The following is a 19,773-nucleotide window of genomic DNA, read 5'->3' as shown; positions in this document are numbered from 1 at the left end:
CAGATCTACGGATAATTTCTCTTGCCTGAACTCAGGGTTGCAGGAGGAGGTGGGGTCCATGGCTGGCTTTTTCTCTCTTTCCTGGTCCAGTTCCCAGAGATTCTCAAGCACTGCCTGTTCTCCTGGTACTGGAAACAGCAATCAGACCTCTCCTAGGAAAACTTGATTACCTCAGAGGAATTTTCCACTCAGTGTCAAAATTAGTCCACTTTCTTGTACTCAGAGTTAGTTACCATGCAATTCTAGAAAAATCTGGGAGATATAGATAGATTAGATCAAAAACAAATTTAAAAAAATCAGTTCAAAAAAAAAAATGTGCTCAGTTAGCTAGTCCTTAGCTTTTCTTTGGAAGTGTTAATTACTATTTTTTTCACCTTACTCTTTGTTGGTTTGTTCAGATTTTCTATTTCTTCTTTATTCACACTTGGTAGATTGCATATTTCTAAGAAGTTATCCATTTCTTATAGGTTGTCCAATTTGTGGTACAAAATTGTCATGATCGCTTATGATCCTTTGTATTTCTATGGTTTAAAAAAGATACAAACTAAACAGTGTCCTAAGGATTCACAAACACAGAGCAAGCAATGCTTGAAAGGGGACCCAGAGAATTATAAACACAACATCGAGTGTTTATAATTAATAAGAAAAATAAGGTGGTAGGTAAGAAAGAAGGTAAGTGGCAGCTTGACCAGCTAAGATGGAGTGAAGGTAGTGGGGGTGATAGAGTGGTTCAGACACTGGACTCAGAAGCAGACTGTGACACAAGGGAATGAGAAGACTTGAAGAAGCCAGTGGGACTTAAGCAGAGGGAGCAAGGGCTAGAATGGTAAAAAAAATCAAGGTTTGACAGGATGCATAGGGCCACTTAGAGTTTGTCTTCACTCCAAGAACCATGAGAATCCATTGAGTTTCACTTGGCGAGTTAAATATAATTCTCAGAAGTGATTTAGAGACTCTGGATCCTGGCTGATTAATTGAGCTTCATTAATCCCATTGAACAGAGAACCTTATGGTAAGAAAGGCAGACATAAAATGGTCTGAGAAAACATTCACCTAAATTCTACCTTAGTGCTCAGTGGTCTGGGAAGTTTGAAAGCAACCAGCTTTGGTTCTCAACCTCTGTTGGGCGTATTGAAAGAGCAATAAAAATACAGTCAGTACTTCACTAAGTGTACATGACTGTCATCACAAATGAAAGAGAAAAATTAGTAGAGATTGTGAATTCAGAAAAATGATGATTTTTATTGATTAGTCACCTACTATGCAAATTAAAATTTACTCCATAACTACACACCTTTTGGTGTTCTCTTAATGCAAGATTTTTCTGATTACAAAAATATGTTAATGTAATTCCTTCCAATTAGACACACATAAATTTTATCAAATATATGAGAAGTGTTTCCATATTCTTATTAAATTCAGCATCATGTCATCAAGGTTAATTCATGCTATACATATTGCAGGATTTCCTGCTTTCCTGAGATTGAATACTATTCTATGTACATACTATATTTTTATCCATTCATCTACTTATGACTTTAGTTTGTTTCCACATCTTGCTTATTATGAATACTGCTACAATGAAGATGGAAGTGCTTAATGTCTCCTTTAAGATGTTAATTTCAATGACAAAACTGGATGACCACATGTACTAGATGGAATCTAGATCACTACCTCTCACCCTCTACAAAAACTCAGCTCAAAATGGATCAAAGACAATGTAAACCTGAAACTACGAAAGTACTAGAGGAAAATTTAGGAGAAACATTTCCACATTTAGCTCCACCCTTCATCGACATGGTTTCATCTAATCCTCATAACAGCCTCGAGGTGCAGGTGCTAAAATTAACTTCACTATGTGGATGGAAATCCTAAAGGAGGTTGAAAATTTTCCCAGATTTCACAAGTAGGAACTGGTGGAGGAGGGTTTCATTCCTAGGAATACCTTACTCCCTAGTCAATGCCAATTTCCCATGCCAGGAAACGCAAATTAAAGGGAAATCAAGTGGCATTAAAAGACACTGGCAATTGGCATTTTGGAGAATATGTCTTATAGTTTCTCAGGAGCTGATGGAATGGGCATGATGGCAGTAGACCCTCCACACCAGGGTGTTACACCTTAACAGGTGCCTGGGGAAAGGAACACAGGAGAAGCAATAGACATAAGAAAGCGTCCTTAGTGACCAACATCTACTCACTAATCCTTAAAGAGTACCCAGCTTGGGGCAATTTCATGTGGAGAGACTCAAACTTAGATTTAATATTTCAGAAGAGCCAAACACTGCATTAAATATGGAAGGACAGGATGGAGAATTGATTTAAGATTGTGCAATTGCACAGCATGAATTCAAACTAGGGAAAATTCCTATTCCCCATGATTGTATTTGTATGACTTTCCCCAATACCCTGTTTCCTCTACAGTTTCTTCCTTCTTGACAAAATTAAGCAATAATAATTAGGCAATGATAATTTGCCTATGTTTTCAGTTGGGCACGAAGTAAAGGAAATTGAATTAGAAGTCAGAAACCTAAATTCTAATTTCAACTCATTATCTCTGTACCCTTCAATTAACTTGGGTCAGGTCACTTGCATACTTCATATCTCAGTCTCCACAAATATAAAATAGGTGTAGTGCATAATGTTACTGGCCTATATGAAATCATAGAACAATCAAATGAAGTAAAGCAGAATGATTTTAATTAGTGGGGAACACCCATTCTTTTGATGATGATGATGGTGATAGTGATGATGATGATGAGTAGGATTTTTCCCATTCTAGACCCACTAAAATTTAAAAAACAAATCATGGAGTCACATCGATCCACAAGATGGAAATATACTGCATCATTTCAAGAATGACAAGGGCTGCTTTCCCTAGGTGAGAGGTTTATGAGTCACAAAAAAGCAAATAATTTCTCCTGTTGCAACAAGTAACACCCATGAGTCACCTTCCACTCCTGAATGCACTAAATAATCTGGCATCAGCAGCCAGATCCCAAGCTGGAGGGGTAGTAGGCAGCCAAGTTTAGGTAGTAGTTACCTAAGCTTCTGGTTAACCATGTGAGCCTTGTTGTAGGAATTCTTACCAAATATAATTATATGATTTGTTGCTTAATCAGTATATAACAAAGGACTTCCTTGACTATTTCCTTGCTAATCATCCACTCTCCTGGGACAATCCTAGAACAACATAAAGTATAGGAACTTGAACTTAAACTCTACTGAGAGAAAGAATGCACCCATATGTGTTTTCTTTTCCAACATTGTTTACAAAAATTTGCAAACAGATGGAAATTTTGAAAGAATTTTAGAGTGAACATCCATTAGCTGTCACTTGATTCCAAAATCAATATTTTAGTAAAGTTGTTTCATCCTGTATCTATTTACATATTCAACTTTATGGTTTGGATGTGATGTGTCCCCCAAAAGCTCATGTATGAGACAATGCAAGAACATTCAGAAGTGATATGATTGGGTTATGAGAGTCTTATGATTGGGTTATGATGGGGATTAACTGAGTGGTAACTGAAGGTGGGTAGGATGTGGCTGGAAGAGGTGGATCATTGGGGGCATGCCTTTGGGGTATGTATTTGTTACCTGGGGAGTAGAGATGTCTCTCTTTGCTTCCTGATCATCATGTGAGCTTCTTCCCTCCTCCACACCATTCCACCATGATGTTCTGTCTCACCTCAAACCCCAAGGAACAGAGCCAGCTGTCTAAGGACTGAGATTTCTGAAACTGAGAGCCCCCAAATAAACTTTTCCTACTCTAAAATTGTTCCTGTCGGGTCTTTTAGTCACAGAAATGAAAAAGCTGACCAAAACACCATCTTTCAAGCTATCCATTAATCTATTAGATTTTGCTATCTACTAAAAGTAAATTTCTGGATGTTTGATTTTAAAAATAAACTCAAATTATACAGATAATGAAGTACATTTCTCATCTTTAATAGACTTTGTGAAAATTGTGTAGCTGCTTTACCTCAAGGAAATATAATGTGGTTACCTTTTCTGAAAAATCAGTTACAAGAACAAACATATCTAACTATTCATCTCTCTATGAACATGTATACATATACACACACACATACACACATATGTATGCCTTTTGTACTTTTTATTTATGCATGTCTTTCATTTTATTTATTTATTTTTAATTTTTTTGTAGTTGTAGATGGATAGAATGCCTTTATTTTATTTATTTTTTATGTGGTGCTAAGGATCAAACCCAGTGCCTCACAAATGCAAGACAAGTGCTCTGCCACTGAGCTACAGCCCCAGCCCCATGTCTTTCATTTGATATTCATCATTCTCTTTCATTTGGAAATATTTTTTGAGGACCTACCATGTGTCAGGCATTGGACAAGGTGATATGAACTACAGAGGCAGAAAATTCTAGTAGCTTTTACTCTACTGGAGAAGGATGTCTGTTGACAAACAAATAGAAGAAAATCTAAGATTATTGTATATCAATGAATAAACAAGGTGATATGAAAATGATGATTAGCAGGGCAGTTTAGGAAGTCAGCAAAAGGTAAATCTGAAGAAAACATTGAACGAGCTTGTCATGAGATCCTGATGAAAAGAAGCATCAGAGACAAGTGCAAAGTCCCTGAGTTAGGAACCAGAGTGGGAGGCCTGTGTGACTGTGGGATGGTGTGCAAGGCCATTTCCTCCAATCACTGAAACTTCATGTATTCATGAGGGAAATGCATCTTGGCTACTCAACAGCATTCAAAATGATTTTCTGTTACTTTTACTTGCATAGTTTTCTCTGGGAAGAATTCCAGAGGAATTCCAATCAGGTGAATTCTCTCTTTTATAAGCTTTTGTGTTCTGTGCTCCTGACTGATGTAATTGATCTCTGCCTGCCCCACCCACTAGACTGAAAACTTCAGGAGAATCGTGACAAGCACCTGCTACTTGACATTACCAGCCTCAGTCCATTGTGTAGCATACAGTGTTCCATCCGTGTTTTAATGGTTAGTTAGAGCAGTGGTAGATCAGCCAGAAAGTAAAATTGAGCTCATATTGAAAAAATTCTAAAATGCTAGGCTGTGCTTGGCTTAGAAGAACACATGGTTCCACATGGAAGAACAGGAAGGGACCTCCCATGAGATCTCTGTGGGTGGTGTCATCAGAATCAAGTGAAAAAGGCCTTTGAACCGGGAAGTGTCATGATTGGAATCGGGCTCTAGAGAGACCCATCTTGAAACCACAAGATACTGATACAAAAATAAACTGAAAAGGAATAAACAGGGGCACTTTGTGGACCCTGGATCCATAGAAGATGGTAAGGAATTAAACACTAGGGGAAACGTAAAGATAATTGAAAGATTAGATTGTTAGTTTTCTATTAACCAAGGAAGCAAAAGTAGGAGATGGAAAAAACCCAAAGAGTTTCTTCTCAACACATTCAGTTTATTGTATGAAAAGAAAACCTAAGTGAAGATATCTAGGAAATAATTGGAGAAAGAAGTCCTCTGGAGCTTGGAAGGGGAGTAAGGACAAAATCTACCAACTTGGATATATACCCACTTGGATGCAATGTCCAAAGAACTCGCCAAGAAAAAGAGGAGAGAAGAAGATTTGATTTGAAAAAGAATCTTAAGGATATTTTTCTGTGTCTGTGGCCATAACTTGGTGGTAGAACACCTTAACCAAGTAACCCAGAGGCCCTTGGTTCAATGCCCAGCACTGAAAAAAGAAGAAGGAGGAGGAGGAGGAGGAGGGGAAGGGGAAGAAGAAGAAGAAAATAGGAGGAGGAAGAAGGAGGGGGAGGAAAAGAAGAAATTTTTGCCTCAGGGAGGAGGAAGATAGAAAAAGGGTCCACAAAGATAAAGAAAATGAACCGAGATCTAGCAGGAAATATAAGAATCGGATGCAGAAAATGAGAGAGGTGATAAATAAAGACAAATGCTGAGAGATAAACCATTGAATATCATGTTTGACTAACACAATTCATTTTGGGAAAGTTGAGTAGGGTTTCTATCAAGATATCTAGGCTGGGGAATGTGTACTGCACATGTTGCCATTATTCTGTAAAAATCATTCATTTGTTCATGTTTGGAAGTTTGTTGTCATTTTTGAAAGCACAGATAAGAATTCTATATTTGCAGAGCATCAAAACTTTTTCTAAAATGGCACAAACATAATATTGTAGAGTTTATATGAAACACCAGGGTAAATGGAAGAGGATACTCAGTATTCTGATAATCAGTCTGGGGTCTGCACTGCCCAGTTGACCCAGCTCACCTCAAAGATGAGAGGAGTGGTATAGCAGCATATCAGATGTCCCTGCATACTGGCTGCAAACTGTGGTCTGCACACCACTGCAAGGGCACACATGTCTGGATTTCACTGATATGTCTATGAATATTCAGGAGTTTACATATGTATCAGTAATTAAAATATTGAATCCCTACTATGTTGGCTAGTAAATAGCCACTACCCAAAGTTCCACAATTCCTGATCCCTGACAATGTGACCTTCTGCCAGGACACCCTCCACCTCAATCTGCCCAAGAATTAGGGTGGGTGTAATTTTCCATACCTTTTAGGCCCTATTCAAAGTACTAAAAAAGAGCTTGTTTACAAAAGACAAATATCCCATCTAAAATCTAATTTAAGCTCCAGGTCTTGGATGATTAGAGTTTGACTGTTTCAACAGAACCTACAAAACCTCCTAATTAAAGGCAAAAAACCAAAACTGCAGAATGTCAAAACACAGTGAGAAAAACAATAAATAATCTTTTTTCCCCCTCTCTCATGATAAAGCACTCCAAAAATTCCTGGTAATTGCTTCATAGAATTCAACTCTGTGTTCAGTAAGACCAAAAATATGCCTGTGTATACAGAATTTTTAAAGCCTGCAATTTGGATCCTTTGCCCAGTCAATTGAGAAGTATTTACAAAAGAGATCTGGGTTCTCTTCTTTTTGTGACAAACCCAAACATTTGACTCAAGCCAAGGAAATCTTTGTTCTGACATCTGCTTTAATGGTGAAGAACCAAGCAGGGAGGAAGAGAGAAGAAGGCTAGGCTGCCATACACCACCTGGAAAGTTAGTAGCCATGGGGGTTCAGTGACCAGAACCCTGTAGGTGGCTTCTTCTCTTAGTAGTTACAGTTAATTAATGCTCCTGAATCATTGTGTGGCCACAAATTTGCTGCTTCTTCTCCAGAGATCATCTCCTTTATCCATAGATGATGAAAGACATACAAAAGGATTATTTTAAACTTTAAAACATGGAAGTGTTGGTACGATGGCTGCATCTCCCTGGACAGTCCAGACATTTGTATGTGGAGATCCTTTTTATTATTTAGCTATATCCTATAAAAGGCAGTCCTCTAGTGTTCATTCCAATTTAGGCACAAACCTCTGTGCCCTCCCCCACTGCTGTAGTCTGAAAGGTATTCCTCAAAATTTATATATTGAAATTTTAACCCCCAATGCAACAGTGTTTGGAGGTGTGGCCTCTGGGGAGGTATTTAGGTCACAAGAGCTCATCCTTGTGAATGGATGAAAGACATACAAAGGATTATTTTGAATGGATTAACACAATGATAAATAGGGTTTAAGGGAGTGAGTTTTCCTCTCTTCTGCTCCTACCAGTGTTCCTCCCCAGTGAAAGACACAGTGCCCAAGTACTACCTTAAAAAACAGACTGGGGCCTTGCCAGAGGTCAAACCTACTGACACCTTGATCTTGAACTTTCCAGCCTCCCACATTGGGAGAAATAAGCTCCCATTCTTCAGAAATTACCAAATTTCATGTGTCCTGTTATTACAAACAAAACAGACAAAGGCATCAACCATGATTACCTATCATTTCCTAACCATTAACTTATTTTATTCCCTTATAATATTTAACACTGTCTTAAATTATTTAATGGTCATCTTATCTCAGCAGAATATGAATTCCAACACGGAAACCTTGAAGAATGTTTGACAAATGAATTAAAATATCAGTATATGCTTGTCATTAAGAAGGGGAAACAAAAACAAAATTAAGATGCATCAAAAATAATGGTGGTAAAAAGTAAAGTCCTTAACAGCACTGAAAAAAAAATCAATGTCATTTTACAGAATGAGTATGCACTGGAGGCAATGCTTTCTCATGCTCTAAGTTAAATGAGGAACTTATATAGGAAAACACCTAAGTTTTCATCTAGGTGTAATAGTCTAATAGGTCTCATAAACAGATGGGTTATCTTGCACCAATAGGTCTGGGATGCCTTCAATAGGCCTTCAACTTTTTATTAATAGCTTTAATAGTATTTCACACGTCTTCCCTACCAGAATGTAAACTTCTTGAGACTCAAGCACTGTCTTATATATTTATTTGTTAATTTTTGTGTTATTGGCAATCAAACCCAAGGCCTCGAACATGCTAGCCAAGTGCTCTACCTACTGAGCCACACCTTCAACTCTCTCTTGCTCACTGCCAAATCCTCAGTGTGGTACAAGGCTGAGATTAAGTCAGGTGCTCCATAAACAGCTGCTGAATGACTAAATTATAGAGACTCTTCCACCTTTTGTAACAAAATTTGTTGGTCATGTAGAAATCATGAGGCATCCATCATTTTGGATAGAAGAAAACTCGCATCAAAGTGTATAAATGTCCCTGTGTCATCTTTCTCTGTGGAACTGCTTAAACATTCATGAAATTATTATTAGCTCAAGAAATCCCATCAAAAATGTTTCAGGAATTGAGAGCCAAATCCTAATGGCAGATGACACAAAGAAGGGAAGCAAATGTGTCAGAGCCCGGTCCCTGGGAAAGTCTCCCTTGCTATATTTAATAGGATGAAATGGTAATGAACAAGTGGATATTTCAGGGAAAAGGATGGATTTGTCTCACTTGCATTGACTCAATGAAAAATATAGATTATCTGAAATGAAGGCTCCTAGAGACCAGCTACCCCTGCTCTCTCAAAGCCATTGGACTTACTGCAGAGCAGCACCCACTCACACCCATGGGAGGCTGACAAGAGCTGAGCCACTCAACCTGATGATTCCATTTGTCTTCCCCAGGTTGTTTAAGCAGAGGGTTTAAGGGGATAAAGCTTTGCCTTTGCAAAAGGCTACCTGAGTCACCGTGCAGCAGAGGTGTGTTCCGTGGGAATGTTCACTCCACTGAGGAATTCTTTAAAGGGCCAGCAGAACCCAGGCTTTGACTCCATCAGCAGCTTTTCACCATTTTCATATTTTGAGGAAGTCCCTATCAAAGTTTTCTGTAAAATATTTCATGTTTCTACTATAGTGACGCTTGGGTTTCTTGGTGGTGGTGGTAGTTGTGTGTTGGGGGGTGGGGGTTGTTATGTCTTATCTGATTTTCCTGAACTTTATTTCAACCTACTCCTTCCTTCTCCATCACAATTAAATGGCACCACTAGCCACACAATTGGTTGGAACAAGAATCTAAGAGTCCATTTTTATTTTTTTTTTTCACTTCCTAAATTCAATCCAAAGCAATTAGTATGAATTCTTCTTTTTCAAAGTAGTTAAATTAAATTCCATTCTATTTCATGTATTACACACTAGCTGAAGCTGCTATTAAATCTCATCAAGGGTTTCCCTTGTTTACATTCTGTTTGCTATAGCCACTAAAACATGAATTCCATGAAAGTTGTATCCATATATTCCTGTTTGCCTGTCTCTTCACAATGCCTAAAGTGGTCCCTGGTACACAGTTGGCATATCTGCTGCACTAATATTGGACACTGTTGAAACAACAGAACATCTAACATCAAATCACTGAATTTATGTTTTTCTCAAGGACACTGCATATAAAAACTTTTAGTGCAGTGCCTTGAAATAGAAAGCTCTTATAAACATTCTTATTGATGTGTGATTGTAGCAGTTATCACCTGAAATTCTTAAAAATAGAGTTAAAATATTTCATAACAAAGAAAAATAAGTATCTGAGATGATGGATATGTTAAATACACTGATTTAATTTTTCTAGATGTATACATGTATCATAACATTTCTTTTTTATCAATTTTGTTTTTTATTGATTCTTTTTAGTTATACATGACAGTAGAATCCATTTTGATAAAATTACACAAGCATGAAATATATGTTATTCTAATTAAGACTCCATTCTTGTGAGTGTACATGATGGTGGGATTCATTAGGTATTTTCATATATATATATATATATAAGTCAATATTTTAGATTCATTCTACTGTCATTTACCATTCTTATCCCCTCTTCCTTCCCTTCATTCCCCTTTGTCTAATTCACTGAATTCCCTTTTTCCCCCCTTTCCTTTTTTGTGGTTTAGCTTCCATATGAAAACTAAACATTTGACCTTTGATTTGGGGGATTGGCTTATTTTACTCAGTAGGATAGTCTCCAGAACTATTCATTTACTGGCAAATGTCATAAAGTCATTCTTCTTTATGGTTCAGTCATATTCCATAGTGTGTATACCAATTTTCTTTATTTATTCATCTATTGAAGAGTACCTAGATTGGCTCCATAGCTTAGAAATTGTGAATTAAGCACAATAAACATTGATGTGGCTATATCACTGTAGTGTGCTGATTTTAAATCTTTTGGATATATGTCGAGGATTGGGATAACTGGATCAAATGGTGGTTTGATTCCTGTTTTGTGAGGAATCTCCATATTACTTTCCAGAGTGGTTGTACCAATTTGCAGTCCCACCAACAATGTATGAAACATTCCCCTTTCCCCACATCCTTGCCAATATATGTTGCTACTTACATTCTTGATAGTTGCCATTCTGACTGGAGTGACATGAAATCTCAATGTAGTTTTGATTTTAATTTCTCTAATTGCTAGAGAGGTTGAACATTTTTTTTCATATATTTGTTGATCATTTGTATTTCTTCTTTTGAGAAGGGTCTGTTCAGTTCTTTTGCCCATTTGTTAATTGAGGTTTTTTTATGTCATCGTAACCAAAAAAAAATTATATATATAATCATTTGTCAATTTTTAAAACAATAAAATATGTATAGGAGAAAAAAGAGGGGCTGTGAAGAATAATTGACCAAGATATATTGGGGTAGTGGATGGCAATGAAACAACATAATCAATGCTGATTACCACTAACAAATTTAGCTTGGATTGTCCTAATAATACAAGCAGTTGGTCAATAAAAGAGCAACTACAATGATGTCTTCTGTTTGGTAGGTGTTTTGGCAATGGATTTAAATGCATTGAACTATTCAGCAAGCATGGACTGAATAACCGAATGCATGATGAAGTCCTTAAATGCATGAAATTCTGTAGCTGGAGAATACAATAAATAAAATGAAGGCTGCAATGAGTGCCAAGTATAGGCTTCAGCAAGCAGAATGAAGAAGCCATGAACTCAAAGACAAGTCATTTGAAATTACATAGTCAGAAGGGAAAGCAAAAAAAAAGAAAAAAGAAAAGGAATCAAGAAAGTTTATGGGGGTTGTGAAATATTGCATGGATTATGGAAGGTTCAGGAGAAGAGACAGAAATAAAGGAAAAAAGATTATTTGGCGAAATAAAGATTGAAGACTTCCCGAGTCTTGGGAGAGATTCATGCATCCAGGTACATAAAGTTCCAAATTCTCAAATTTGGATATTCAACCCAAATAGGGCTTCACCATCATATTATAAACAAACTGTCAGAAATCAAAGAAAAGGAAATTTTTGACAGCAGAAAGACAAAAGAGGTCTATCATATATAAGAGAATTTTCCTAAGACTTTTAGCAGTTTCTCAGCAAAAACTTTACAGGGAAGAAGACAGTGGGCTCATATATGCAAAGTGATAAAAAAAATTGTCAAGTAAGAATATATTACCTGACAAACCTGCTCTTCAGAAATGAAGGAGAGATAAAGACTTTCCCAGATCAAAAATAGCTTAGAGTTTATCACCACTAGACTTGTCTTACAAGAAATGTTAAAGAGATTTATTCAAGCAGAAAAAAAAGAGGATAACTAATATGAAAACATGTAGTTATAAAACTGGTAGAGTAAGTACATAATACTACAATGATAGTGGATAAATCACTTTTAATGCCAGTATAAAGATTGAAAGTGACTATAACTACAGTAACTTAATGGATACACAATATATGAAGATTTAAATTGTGGTAGGAGTTTTAGAGTGCAGTTTTTCAGGAAATTAAAGTTATTATCAGCCAATATTATTATAACATAGGGCTTTCTATAAGCTTCAAGAAATGACAAAGCAAAAACCTGCAGTAGATACACAGAAGGTGAAGAAATAAGTCAAAGCACAGGACTATAGGAAATGATCAAGTAACAAAGAAAAATAGAAAAAGAACAAGGAAACAGAAAATAGTTACAAAATAATTGAACAAGATTGCAATAGTAAAGCCTTTTGCATCAATAAGTACTTTAAATATAAATGAATTAACTTCTCCAATCAAAGATATTGCCCAAATTAACAAAAAAGGCCCAACAATAGACTCCCTACAAAAACACATTTCAGCTTTCAGAACACATGTAAGCTGAAACCTCTTTCAGGCACAAGCAGGTGCTCTGCAGTAAATCCAGTGGCTTTGAGAGAGCAGGAGTAGCTGGTCTCTAGGAGACTTCATTTCATAACAAGACATGGACTACAAATGAAAACCTATAAAGAACAAGTGGCTATATTTATCTGATGAAACAGATTTTAGGTCGAATGCTGCAACAAGGCAAAGAGGTATTTTTAAATAGTAATAAAGATGTCAATGCATCAAAATGCTATAACAAGTTAAATATATATGCACCCAACAATGGAGCACTGAAACATATAAAGCAAATTTTAATAAATCTTAGGGCCTATAATCATTAATCAGCACAGAAATGTAAATTGAATCACTATGAGATATTACCTCATACCTGTTATGATGAATACTATGAAAAAAAAAGATGCTATATTTGTTTGTGAGGATGAAGAGAAAAAGGAACCTTGGCATAAGGATTAGAATCACTTAATGGTTACTAGTGGTCTTGGCACAGTCATTATGGAAAACAATATGGAGTTTCCTCAAAAACGTAAAAGGAGAGCTGCAATATGATCCAGCAAATCCCATTCCTGCGCATGTGGAGAGTGGTGATTTGAATCATGGTCTGAGTTTCTTGTGGCTGTGTTTGCACTGGGAACTACCTGTGCAGAGTTGCAGGTCAAGATGGCCTGTTTGCTATGGTGACACCAGCCAGAGGAGGCTATGTGCAAAGACATGCAGCAGTTTTCAGTAAGGATCTTGAGTTCAAGCACCAAATCTCCAGAACGAGAATTCTGAACGTAACAAGATAACTCTAATGTCTCACCAGTCCTGCATCCTTCAGATTGCCTGCCTTGCTGAAACTTTCCCACAAATAACCTTTTGATAAAACCTATATAATAAATGTGCTGAGCTAGCTCCGAGTCAGTCAAACTCCATCAGAATTTGGCTGCCCTCCTGGCCCCACCTTTTTCTTTCTGTGTACGTCAGTTTGCCTTTTCTTCATCCTCCATTGCCCTTCATCCAGTATCTTTCCCTTAATTAATGGCAATGGCTGAGCAGACATGAGAGGGCTGCAGCAGTTGGCACCTAAACTGAGACATGAGAGGCCCCAGCATGAGTATATATCTAAAAGAATTTAACTGAATATCTGAAAGAGAAATCTGCATCCCCATGCTCATTGAAGCACTATTCATAATAGCTGACACAACCTAAGTGTCTATGAATTAATAAAGAAAATGTCATATATGTGTTTGTGCATATGTATATGTGTGTAAATATATGTGTAGTATTGGCATAAAGACATACAGTCCAATGGAATAGGATAGAAAATTAAAATTCGTGTAAACACAGTCAAGTGATATTCAAAAATACTGCAAAAAACACAATGGGGAAAAGATAATCTCTTAAACAAATAATGTTGGGAAAACAACAAATAATAGTATTAAATAATGTCTCTTAAACAAATGTTGGAATGTCTACATGCTAAAAAAAAAAGGAAATTTATAGCTTTATCCTATACCATCCACAGAAAACAAATCCAAGTGGATTGCAGACTTAAACATAAGACCTGAATCCAAAAATATTCAAGAAAATAATTCAGAAAAAGATGAAAAAAGTTCTTGACATTGATGTTGGCAAATATTTCATGGGTATAACACCCCAAACATCTGTAACAAAAGCAAAAAATACACAAGTGGAATTACATCAGACTAAAAAAACTTCTGCACAGCCAAAGAAATAATCAACAAAATAGAAAGCCAATGTACAGAATCAGGGAAAATAGTTGCAAACAAATCATACATGTGATAAGAGATTAATACCAAAATTCATAAAACACACTTAAAACCCAATAACAAAAATCAAAAATACCCCAGTACTAAAAAAGGGCAAAGGACTTAAATAGACAATGCCTTCAAACAACACACACAAATGACCAACAGGTATAAAAAATGATGCTCTGCATTACAAGTCATCAGGGAAATGCAATCAAAATCACAATGAGATGCTTCTCACACCAGTGAGGATGGCTACTATCCCCAAGTTAGTTAGTTAGATAATAATAGATATTATCTATAATAGATAGATAATAATAGATAGATAGCAAGTGTGGGTGAAGATATTAAAAAGTGGGAAAACCCCAACACTGCCTATGATAATATAATGTGGTGCAGCCACTGTGTAATAGAGCATACTGTTTCTCACAAAATAAAAAGAGAACTACAATACGATCCAGAAATCCCAATCCAAATGAATTGAAAACAGCTTCCCAAAGAGATATATTCTCTCCTATATTTATTACAGTTATAATCATTGTAAACATGTTATAGCAACAACCCAAATGTCTATCAACATATAAATGGACTTTGTTTTATTTTTGTTTTTTACTAGAGCTTTAAAATTATTCATAGTAGTTGGGTTCATCCTGACAAACTCCCACTTTTACCTGACCCTTTTACCTTCCATTCTCCCTCCGCTCTACCATTCTCTTTACTCTACTCTGCTGGACTTGCTTTCCCTTATCTATTTATTTATATTTGATTGGTTCTATTTACTTATACATAAATTCCCTGTGGTATATTTATATGTGCATGTAACATGATTTTTTAAGAATTCCTTCCACATTGCCTCTCCTTACCCATTCCTCCAATCTCCCTCTCAATCTTTTTTCTTTGCACTACTGATCCTCCCTGTACATAGATGGACTTTAAAATGTAGTATCCAAAAAAATCTGGCAAGGGGCAGAGGAGGATGAGAAGGAGGAGGAGGGTGAGGGTGGTGGGGGGTGGGGGAGAGAGGAGGGGCCCTAGGGGCTGGGGGCCGGCTGGGGGTAGGGAGGAGGGGCTAGGAGGGGGGGTGGCTTTTTTTTTTTTTTTTTTTTTTTTTTTTTTTGCATAACTGGGCTCGGTCACTCGCCGCAGGGACCACCGCTGGGACCGGGAGCCCATGGCTTCTGCATTCCAACAGGCAGGGCCCCTGCGTGCCCCAGGCCTCCCCCCCCCCAGCGGCCTGGGCTGCCCCCCCACCTCCCCCCAGAGAGGCCGCCCCGGACCGGCGGTCCGCAGCCACCAACCCGGCTGCAAAAAAAGTTTCCGAGAGGCAGGCGGGGAAGGGGGAGGAGGGCTACCCAGAGCGGGGAAGGGTGGCTGGGGGCCCCGGCCGCGGAGGGCAACGGAGCTCCAAGAGTCCGGGACAAGTCCAGGCAGAAGCAGGGGAAGCCGCGCTCAGGGAAAGGCTTCTGTCCTGGATCCAGAGCCCAGGTGTCTGTGCTATGCAGAATCTGAAAACAAACCACAGGGAGAATGCTGAGAACCCTGAGAGCCAGGAAACATCTCATACTTCAGAGTCACAGGTTGTTCTGCTGTGCAGGAACTGAGGATCCCAAGTGGTCCTACTCCTGAGAACCAGGAAATGATTATTATTTATCTCTTCCAAGATGTATATTGTATTGAGCCATGCCCTTGAGCTTCAAATGTTTGGGAACTATTAACATTTATGGATATAGCCATTGATTTTACTGAAGAGGAGTGGGAATGCCTTCAGCCTGCTCAGAAAAATTTATATAGAGATGTAATGCTAGAGAACTATAGAAACTTGACCTTCCTGGCCATAACTCCTAATCATACCCAAGAATATTCACCAGACAAGGGCCTAAAACATATATTTCATGAAGTGATAAGTGCAAAATATAGAAGTTGTGATCTTGACTATTTACCACAAAAGAAATTATGGAAAACTACAAGTGAGATTGAACACCAGAAATCATATAAAAAATTAGGCCTTGTTCACCACCAGAGAATTTATACTGGAGAGAAGCCCTACAAATATGAAGAATGTTGCAAAGCTTTTAGTAAAAAAAAAGGTCTTATTTACCACAGAGGGACCCACAATGGAGAGAAGCCCTACAAATGTAAAGAATGTGCCAAAGCTTTTGGTCAAACATCACACCTTATTTGCCACAGAAGAATTCACACTGGAGAGAAGCCCTACAAATGTTCAGAATGTGGCAAAACATTTGGTGACAAATCAAACCTAATTCGCCACAGCAGAACTCACACTGGAGAGAAGCCCTACGAATGTAAAGATTGTGGCAAAGCTTTTGGTCAAAAATCACACCTTATTAACCACAGCAGAACTCACACTGGAGAGAAGCCTTACAAATGTAAAGAATGTGGCAAAGCGTTCATTCAAAAATCACACCTTTTTTGCCACAACAGAACTCACACTGGAGAGAAGCCTCACAAATTCAAAGTATGTGACAAAGTTTTTACTCAAATATTACACCTTATTTGCCACAGCACAATTTACACTGGAGAGAAGCCTTACAAATATAAGGAATGTTGCAAAGCTTTTAGCAATAAAACAGGCCTTATTCACCACAAGAGAACTCACACTGGAGAATAGCGGTACAAATGTGAATAATGTGGAAAAGCTTTTAATAAAAAATAAAACTTTATTCACCACAAAAAAAAAAAAATGTAGTATCCAAAATAATCAGATACTATTCAAACTTCAAATATCTTGCCAATTGGTTATGGTATTGTGTAACTGAAACAATTCTTTAACTTTTCGTCAAGATTCCTATTTTTCCCCTTTTTTATTCTGTCTGTTCAATTGTGAACTCAATGGTTCATGGACACTTATACATATTCATATCTGTTTCTTTTCTTGTTCATAGGATTTTTTGAAGGCAGTTATTTTTCATGGATCAGTATTTTTGAGGACAAAAATGTTTGGTTAGAATATAAAAGTATTGTTTATATACATTTATTTATTTATTTATTTGGCACCAGAGATTGAACCCAGGGTGTTTAATGACTGAGCCACATCTCCAGCCCTTTTTTAAAGTATTGTATTTAGAGACATAGTCTCACTGAGTTGTTAACTGCCTCTCTAAGTTGCTACAGCTGGCTTTGAACTTGTAATCCTCCTACCTCAGGCTCCCAAACTGCTGGGATTATAGGCATGCACCACTGCACCTGGTTACTCTTTTATTTTTATTTTTTTATTTTTCACATTTTTATTTTATGCATTTTTCTCTCATTTAACTGTTTTCCTTGATACACTTTCTTTCTTTTACTATTCTAACAGACAATCTTTATTGATCTCTCTTTCACTTTACCCTTATTATTTTTACTTCTATTTTCTCTTCTCCTCCCTCACAATCATCAAATCTTATGTCATTTCTTTTCTATCTGGTTAATCAGCTGAAATTCTAAACCCCTATGTAAACTTACTGTATTTACTGAAGGTAATAAATGATCATATCATTTCTGTTTATTGTGGCAATTAACTTAGTAAATGCCAAAGCAAGTAGTATTTTTGTTTAATGCTGTAAATTATTTACATTGATTGTTATTATCTGTCTCTCCCTAAACTCTGAGGTACTGGAAACTTTCAGGAGGACCACAAGTCCACTGGGTATAAATTCTACTGCCTCACATCCACATTGTTAGATGGGTAGATGCACAGACAACATGAAAAAGCAAGAGAGAAAAACACCCCAAACAAACCAAAATAATTCAGTAATAGAATCCAGCAACACAGCAGTGGAAGAAATGACAGAGAATGAGTTTAGAATGTTTGTAGTTAAATTGATCTGCAAGGTAAAATATGATGTAAGGAGTGGCTTCAGGGAGAAAATATAGGAACAAAAGATCACTTCAATAAAGAGATAGAGATTCTGAAAAACATCAAGCAGAAATACTTGAAGGAATAACAAAATTAAAAATTCATTCAAAAGCATCATCAGCTACTAGACCACTTGGAAGACAGAGTTTCAAGCAATGAAGACAAAATATATAATCTTGAAAATAAAGTTGACCATGGAGAAAAGATATTAATAAGCCATGAACAGAACTTCCAAGAAATATGGGACCACATAAAAAGACCATACTTAATATTTATCAGGATAGATGAAAGCTTGGAGATACAAACAAAAAAAAATGTGCAATCTTTTCAATGAAATAATATCAGAAAATTTCCAAAACCTAAATAATGAAATATAAAGTCAAATACAGGAGGCATACAGGACCCCCCAAGTACAAAAAATTATAACAGAACAACACCAATGCACATTATTATGAAAAATGCCTTAAAATACAGAATAAGGATAGAATTTTAAAGGCTGTCAGAGAAAAATGACAGGTCACATTTAGAGGAAAGTCAATCCAAATCTCAGCTGATTTCTCAACCCAGACCTTCAAAGCTAGGAGGTGTTGTAATATTACATACCAAACTATGAAAGAAAATGGATACCAACCAAAAATACTATACCCAACAAAATTAAGCCTCATATTTGAAGATGAAATAAAAAACCTTCCAAAATAGACAAAAGTTAAAAGAATTCACAACTAGAAACCTGCTGTATAAAACATATTCAGTAAAATATTTCACGAAGGAGAAATGAAAAATAAAAGTGAAAAACAGCAAAGGGAGAAACTACACTAGAAGAATAGTCAATCAAAGGAGAAACCAACTCAGAGTAAAAACCAGAAATAAATCAAAATGACAGGGAATAAAAATCGTATCTCAATAACATTGAATGTAAATAGCCTAACCTCATCAATCAAAAGACATAGACTGGCAAATTAGATTAAAAAACAAGATCCAACAATATGCTGTCTCCAAGAGATTCACCTCATAAACAAAAACATCCACAGACTGAAGATAAAAGCATAGAAAAAAGATATATTCACACAGATTTTGTAAACAAACAGGGGTGTCTATCCTCATATCAGATAAAGTGGACTTCAAGCCAAAGCTAATCAAAAGGGACAAAAAAAGCCATTACTTACTGCTTAAGGGAATTATACATCAACAAGACAAAACAATCATAACCATTTATGTCCCAAACAATGGAGCATCTACCTATATCAAATAAACCCTTCTCAATTTCATGAATCAAACAGACCACAACATAACAACACTTAGTGACTTTAACTTGCCTCTCTGATTTCCAAATAGGTCCTTCAAACAAAAACTAAATAAAGAAACTATTGAACTAAGAAGTACAATTAACAATTTAGATTTATCAGCCTTAAATATATAGAATATTTCATCCATCAATGACTGAATACACTTTCTTCCAAGTGTCACATGGATTATTCTCTAAAATAGAACATATTTTAGGGCACAAAACACCTTTTAGCAAATACAAAAAAAATAGACATGATACCTTGAATTTTATCAAACCATAATGAAATTAATTAGAAATCAATGATAAACTATAAAACAGAAGCTACTCTAACATCTAAAGGCTAAATAATATGCTATTGAATGACCAATGATAGCTGAAGAAATCAGAGATGAAA

The sequence above is a fragment of the Marmota flaviventris genome, chromosome 9 (assembly GCF_047511675.1).
Source record: "Marmota flaviventris isolate mMarFla1 chromosome 9, mMarFla1.hap1, whole genome shotgun sequence".
In the NCBI taxonomy this organism is placed as follows: Eukaryota; Metazoa; Chordata; class Mammalia; order Rodentia; family Sciuridae; genus Marmota; species Marmota flaviventris.
This window is presented reverse-complemented; position numbering follows the sequence as displayed.